This window comes from Aphis gossypii, chromosome 3 (assembly GCF_020184175.1).
Source record: "Aphis gossypii isolate Hap1 chromosome 3, ASM2018417v2, whole genome shotgun sequence".
NCBI classification, from domain to species: Eukaryota; Metazoa; Arthropoda; class Insecta; order Hemiptera; family Aphididae; genus Aphis; species Aphis gossypii.
Window position 1 is genome coordinate 47384995 of NC_065532.1, and position 6632 is coordinate 47391626.

Below are 6632 nucleotides of genomic sequence, written 5' to 3' on the forward strand. Positions count from 1 at the left end.
ATTTCCTCAGCAAGACAAAATGTTGAATTAATAATTTGAATCATAAATGTATTTATTATTTTATTTATATTATAAGTAAAGGTATATTTTTACTCGTAGGGGGGCAGTTATGGGTTTCTTCATGAGTCCTGTAATATCCTCACTCCCGGGAGACGGATTAAGAAAAGGCCTTAATCTTCTTATCTATGTTATTATTATTATTTTGCTCCTGAGCTTTTGGGATTGAAATGTTAAAATGTACAGAACCATAGCATATAGTTTTTTTTTTAAATACATTATTTATTTTGTCTATGTCTTTTATACTGTATAAAATATAGACAATATTTAAGCAAATAGAATACTCATTTAAAAGTCATACGAAAAAATATAAGATTCGCTAATTGGGCGTGATACAATTAGTAAGTAATAACTAAACTAAAATATTGTTTTGATAGTTTACATTATTTAAAAGATATCCTTTTTATTATCTTAAATATCGTTAAGAATAACTACAAGTGAAATGAAAGTTAAACCAAATTTTTAACTTAAATTTACATTCATCATAACTAAAACATGTTAAATTTTCAACATAAAGTAGAGACACATATAGAATTAGGATTTTCGTTAGGTTTTGAGCGGTTTTGCAGAGAATAAATTTTGTGAAACCCTAAAATATATATCGAGAATACAAATCTATAATTCTAGAAATTTCATTATAATTAAATTCGTATCACTTCATCTGGTTAAATATTTGGTGCTGTGAAAATTTTAAAGCCAAAAATGTACATCATAATGTATTTAACTGCTATTAACAATAGTCGACCAAAGGAAAAGATAAATATACTTTATTTCTTGAAAATAAATAGCGTTCAATGTTACAATATATATGCATATACAATTCAGGGAGTGGAAAAAAATATTTTATTTAAACTTGCAGAGATATGTCTGATTTATTATATAAAGAAATTGTTTCGTAAATCATAAATTATTTTCTGACTTGAGTGGAATAATAAAATTAAATATTTGATTTAAACAAAAGTCAATGGCAAATTATTACATTGACTACATAAACCAGGCATGTTATAATTTTTTTCTTTAAAGAAATTATAATATAGTTGACATAATTATTAATTTACAGAATGTGTGTACTGTGAAGATGCTTTAGTAAACCGTTTATTTCAATTACAATCGAATAAAAAATAAATGGGTAAATTTAATACGATTTACTGTATAATACACGAAAATAGTAAGTATTATTATGTAATTGTGAATTTTTAAATATTTGTATTAAAATAAAATAATTATTATGTGTTGCAAACAAAGATAAAACTATTTTACTGTAATATCTACGCAACAATATTTAGTTGTAGTGTTTTAAGATCGCTGATATAATTAATGTTAATCATATTATATTTTCCATGCATTTGAAACATAAATCTATTATTTTCCATAGTTTTGATTTTACTTTTGAATATAATTATAACTTACGATTGTCAATTCTTATGAATATATTATATATTGTGTATAATATATACAGAGTGGATCGTCATGTTTTTCTATTTTTTTTTTTTTGGTTGACACAGAAAAATGAGAAACCATTACTGAGTCCTGAACGTCGTAAAGAATTATTACACATTCACAAGTGACACATATCACTTTCAATAATTTTCATACAATGTATATACTAAGAATATGCTAAATGATACTCGTTTATGGTATTGTAATAGTTGATTAAAATATAATGTCCCAAAATTATTTTTAAGTATATTTAATCATAAATAGGTATACAATCATCATTATTATATGATTACATACCATACGGTTGTATTGATTGTGTACACTTCGAATCGTCCGTCTGTTTAATCGGGAAGAAATTAATACTACATCACAAATTAATAGTAATGCGTATTCCACCATTTAGTATGCAAAGTGAATAATCGTCATGCCACGATATTCGAGTTAGAATGTCTGCAGGGGTGTTGAGCGAAAAAAATTGCTTTCGATTAGTGTTTGTCGTTATTATTCTACAAAGGTGACAAAAATATAACTCAACTTGAGTCAGTAAGTTTATATCAACATTGAAAACTTAAAGTTATATGTTTAAAAATAAAAAAAAACAATTTATTGAGTTAATTTATTAAATAAGAAAAAAAATTAACATTTTTAAATATTTATATATTATTATTCACCTTTATCCAAAACACCTTATGTAAATAATATGTTTATGATGAACAAACTAATTTTAATTTCTTTAACTAATGTTGGTTATTAAAGTAAGATACCTATAATTAGTCATAATTAAAATCCATATTAGAATATTAAACTGTAGATATTATGAGAAATATGTAAAAATAATTATAAATTCCTAAGGTATTGAATTTTTAATCAATTATCAATTCTCCTACCATCTGACTGATGGATATTCACATCAAATTCAAATGGCACAGTATACTTGAAATATTTGATTATGCCTAGCTACGTCGATATAGGTATATTACATTATGGTGAGTGTAGTGCAATCACTTTTCAGTCATACAAACCCGAGTGGGTTTGTCGAGTAACGAGTGATAATGTAACCGTTAAATAGAGGTCATCTGGTCAAAATAGTTCGGTACGATAAGTTTGCAGACGAATGAAGTTTTGCACGTGCGCTACCACAGCGAGAAAATAAGTGATGGAGACAAGCTCAAGTTTTGCCAAACAAAACGCGCCGTCGGAGAAATTGAACGCGAGTCGTTTGCCAAAGTTCTTTTGATACATACCGACGGGAGTACATTGTACGGAGCTTATTGGCGAAATCGCATTTTCCACTCGACTTTTCCCATTGTAGGGAACGTTGTATACTTTTATCTCTTAAAAAAAACATAGACAATAATACATTATTAACAGCATATTATCAGGGCATGATAAGCGGATAAAATATAAGCACTCGGTGTAAGTTTTACTTTGTTACAATAATGTAGTTATTTATCTTATATTTTATAGTATCCGTTGTGTTAAAAAAAAAAAATCAATATTATTGTTTAAGAGCATTAAATTGAAATTGAAAATAACAATACGTATAATTTTCATTATACATGTTTATAATCCATGCATGTAATTAATATTATAATCACAATAATAAATGACTAAATTAAACAATTGTGTAAATATTACAATATTTGTTCACTGTAGATTTAATTGACTCAAAATTGTGTATAATCGAAGTGGGAAAACTAGCGCAAAATAATGCATTTTACGATGTCGTTCCTTTTTATACACTGGGGAAATTATTGGTAGAAACACACACGTGTACAGCATTTAAGCACGTAATATTATTATAACGGGAAGTTGAATCAGTGGAAATATTTTACGCAAATAACTGCGTACAATAACGCAAGTGAACATTTGTCGTTTTGTATTAAACATAAAAATATTTATACTTTTTCTCTTAGTATAACCATTAAAGTAAGTAATCCTCCTACGTGCTTATCATCCTCGTAAAATTCTTTTTTTTTTTAGGTAGGTATATAAGTATGAGGCCTGCCTGGTCACTATTATGGATTTTGAAACATTAAATCCATGCACGTAATAATATCACCAAATGGTGCGTTGAAAAAATACTAAAAATTTGTATGCACTAATTTATTATTATGTATATGTTATACATATACCTATTGTTTATGTATTTAACACATAACTTTATTTACAGAGTGTTTCACCAATAATGCTTACCCCTATTTTTTCCTTTAATAAAGAATTTATTGAAATTATGATTTTTTAATTTTAAGTAAATGACCATATTTTTTAATACTTAGATTTTTTGTATGATTTAAAGAGATCCGTGGCTATATGAATTTTTTTTTTCATATGAGAATAAAAGTTAATCATTTTTTTCCAAAAATGTTGAAGTACCCACATGAATTTTTTGAAATCAAACAATGCGTTTTTAACTTGTGAAATAACACGGGTAATAGATTTTTGGTAATAGGTTTGATAGATTTTATGTATTATGTGAACTACGATGATTTGAAAATACATTTTAAGTTTTTGAAAATTATCAGTGTAATTAATACCTACTTGGTAAATTAAATATTATCTATTTTATGTGTTTGTTAAACCATTTTTAATAACTATTATCCTAAGTAACTAGTATATATATAATATATTATATGATTATATTAATAACTCAGAAACAACTCGTTAAAATTTTGATTTTGATACAACAGTGTATTCAAATAATCATAACAATTAGCAAAGAGTAAGATTCTTATTTGAAAAAAAAACTTACCGTTAACAAAACATTTTTTAAAATGACATCTAAAAAAATATAAGTATTTGAAAATACAGTTCAAATAAAACACTTAAACATTAAATATTTTAGAAATCGTAATATAAAAAAATGTTATTTTTAAAGGTTTAATAATGGGAGTGAACATCTTTGGTGAATTGTTCTGCATATTAAATACACGGAACATATTATCATATAATATTATGATACAAGTTGAGTGGAATGTGCTTTGCGTTGGTTATGAAAACATATTCTGCAGACCATACTGGGAATATTTGCCGAAAAGACCATCATGTATTGCATAGTATAATGACTATAATTTGCAGTATTATTCTGGCAGGGTAGATTAAAAAATGTTCGTTGTGAAGCGGTTCATGGCACACGGGAGATTGTATTTAATTTTTCATCTTGACTTAAAACGCGAATAACTATGAATAAATAGTTCCTAAATACACGTATTGTTAATGCATAAGCGTGTTCAGTTTGAATTTTATAATTTGGCGGAGCATGTCAGCTAAAATAATTTTAGTTTTACATATTGTAATATTTTACAATGTTCAGTTTAAAAATAATAATATTTGTTATTTATTCTGTGCATTAAAAATGTTTAACCGATTTCTTAATAGAGCTTTTATTAAAAAGTTTCAAGATGACAGCAGTTTGATTTATAAGTATCCCCGATAGATTGTGATTATAATTACCTGTGATGTAACAGGCGCACAGGGTAAATTATAGACTAGATATTTTAAAGTACAACATTTAAAATTAAAAAATAAATATTTACTCAGAATTAAGATATTATTAAGTTACAGCTCTCACTAAAAAATAAAATAAAAAATGATCACGATAAAAAATCTTTTTTTGAACTATTAAGAAAAAAACAATAATTTAAAAAACGTAAAACATTTTGAAATAAAAATTATAGATACTAATATAGTTCACTTAATGTAAAAAAACATATTTTTTTAAGGTACTCGTAATTTGTTCTAATTAAAATGTATTAAAGCTATAGAGATGTATTTTTAATAATGTCTGCATAGTGCATATTCATAAAAAAAATGGAATTCTTAAAATATTTTAAAATTAATTATTGCTGCTATTAGGTTATTATTTATAATAATATCTCTACTAAAACGTAATTTTTTGATATCTGAATAAACTGTTTGACTTAATGAAACATCTAAGTATAAATTGTATACTTAATTTAGTAAAAAACTAAAAATATATAATGAAAATTTAAAATAAGTAAAGAAATATATGAGTGTATGACAATACATATATAATAATAATAATAATAATAAATATAATAATAATAATAATAATATATATATAAATAGTATATACAATACAATACATCTACGTATTTTATTCACAAGTAGGTATAGAAATAATTTAAATATAATCAAAATTGAATATTTTCATCGAATTGGTGCCTGTTTAAATAAAACACAGGACTTTTATAACACTTATCACTATCAATTTCGTATAATATGCAATTTAATACAAATTTATTTGATCAATATTGTATTTACAATTGAACGTATAACCGGTACGTTGTTTATTAATAATAATAAATTATAGCATTGAATCTAAACAACAAACATATGCAAAGTTCGCGTAAGACGTGTTTCCAATATAAGATCATATTATATTATTGAACTTAAAAGCAGCTGTTATTGCATTTATGTATCCTTAAGTAGGTAAGTAATTTGATTTATATTCAATCAAAATTTAAACTTAATTTGTATATTGTTACGATTTCAGAATATTGTCTATTATTATTATTATCGGAGGGCCCTATGATCTACTTACTATTACGTCGTGTGTAATAATTTAATAATTTATATGTTTGGATGAGAATGTAAAGGAAAGGTTGGTATTACGCCATACGTTAGAATGTTACATCGGAAACGTCCATTTGATAAATGCCTTTATGACTTTGATACTTTGTGTACCTATTGTTACATAACCATCGTAATTATCAATACAATATATTATACTATACTTTATTTTGACGGTAAAGTTTAGTCACGGTGTCTGACATGGCATGTGCCACTCAACCGCTCAAACTAACTAGCAACTTATATTATTGTTTAAACGTAATATTCGTTTTGGAATTCTCGTCTTGTTTATAACCGACTGTGATTGTACAACAGGTTAATGTTTACCCACTATAAATAGCCTTAATTGCGATTTCCTACGTGTTGCTTTCGTTCGACGTAGTGGTGAGATTAGGAATAACAAATACCTACAACACGTCTCTGCCCAAATGAAACGTATACAAATAAAATATATAAATATAAATGGCGAAAATGTTGGTATGCGTGCGCAGTAAAACTTCTATTTTTTAAATTTATCTCGGACCCGTCGATGTAATATAGCT